This window comes from Octopus bimaculoides, chromosome 2 (genome assembly GCF_001194135.2).
Source record: "Octopus bimaculoides isolate UCB-OBI-ISO-001 chromosome 2, ASM119413v2, whole genome shotgun sequence".
In the NCBI taxonomy this organism is placed as follows: domain Eukaryota; kingdom Metazoa; phylum Mollusca; class Cephalopoda; order Octopoda; family Octopodidae; genus Octopus; species Octopus bimaculoides.
The window spans coordinates 44469384-44469969 of record NC_068982.1 but is presented as its reverse complement, the minus strand read 5'-3'; positions in this window follow the sequence as shown (position 1 = coordinate 44469969).

Here is a 586-nt window from a genome sequence, read left to right as displayed (position 1 = left end):
ATATATATATATATAGGTTATGAGAGGTAATGGTGTCAGTAAGACACAAAGGTGTCAGTTAATGCTGAGTAAGTGCCTTGGACAGACCGTAGTTAAGCTCCAGGTTCGGTGATCATGCGAATAAGGAGTCCAACGTAGGTCATATAACAGCGTGTGTATATATAAAAAAAAATTTTCAGAATGAGATAAAAAAAAAAAAAACGAAGGCTGTGAAGATTTTAAAACATTTATAAATAGAAGGTCTTACAGCTGTTTCCAGGATATTTATTATATCCCTTCATCGGAGACGGTGTGAGAAAATGGTTAAGCAATAATTAATTTAGATAAGATACGAAATAGAGAGTTAAGTGGAGGAATGAAAATTCATATCTCTCATCTATTTCCATTCCTCCACTTCACTCTCTATTTCGTATCTTATCTAAATTAAACTATTGCTTAACCATTTTCTCGCACCACCTCCGATGAAGGGATATAATAAATATCCTGGAAACAGCTGTAAGACCTTCTATAAATGTTCTAAAATCTTCACAGCCTTGGTTTTTTATCTCATTCTGAAAAAGAAATTTTACACACACACACACACACA